This window comes from Phytophthora parasitica (assembly GCF_000247585.1).
Source record: "Phytophthora parasitica INRA-310 unplaced genomic scaffold supercont2.46, whole genome shotgun sequence".
Lineage (NCBI taxonomy): Eukaryota > Oomycota > Peronosporomycetes > Peronosporales > Peronosporaceae > Phytophthora > Phytophthora nicotianae.
In genome coordinates this window covers 366,476-366,950 of record NW_008649032.1, presented here as the reverse complement: position 1 = coordinate 366,950, position 475 = coordinate 366,476, and positions in this window count along the sequence as shown.

Here is a 475-nt window from a genome sequence, read left to right as displayed (position 1 = left end):
CGCTAATCCTACGAATATACTACCGGGTTTTTCACAGTGTGCTGCTGCTCACTCGGCAACTTGCGCAGCGCGCAGCAAGCAGCAGCACTCGGCGTTTTTTTCTCCCTGCTGGACTTTCAGTCCCCTGCAATTGACATCGTTACGACTACTTTCTTCATCGCCATGGTCACCACTCGAAGCAACCGAGGAATGGCCATCACTCAAGCCTGACGGCTTAAATGTTTGGACGTTGCAAGTTCGACGTGGTTGACACTACACGCGGATAAGTGGGCACCTCACAGCTAACATTGCAGCGACGCATACTGAGGAAAACGGCTTTGAAGTGATGGAATGGGGTATCCTCCGCGTGACTCCCAAGCAACGGAGGCGTTTGTTTTTATGCAAGCTCCATAATCTGGAGCCATTTTATGGCAGGCCCCCATATCATGTAAAGACAACTGCTAAAATCCCATTATATTGGGTACGACTATCCTGT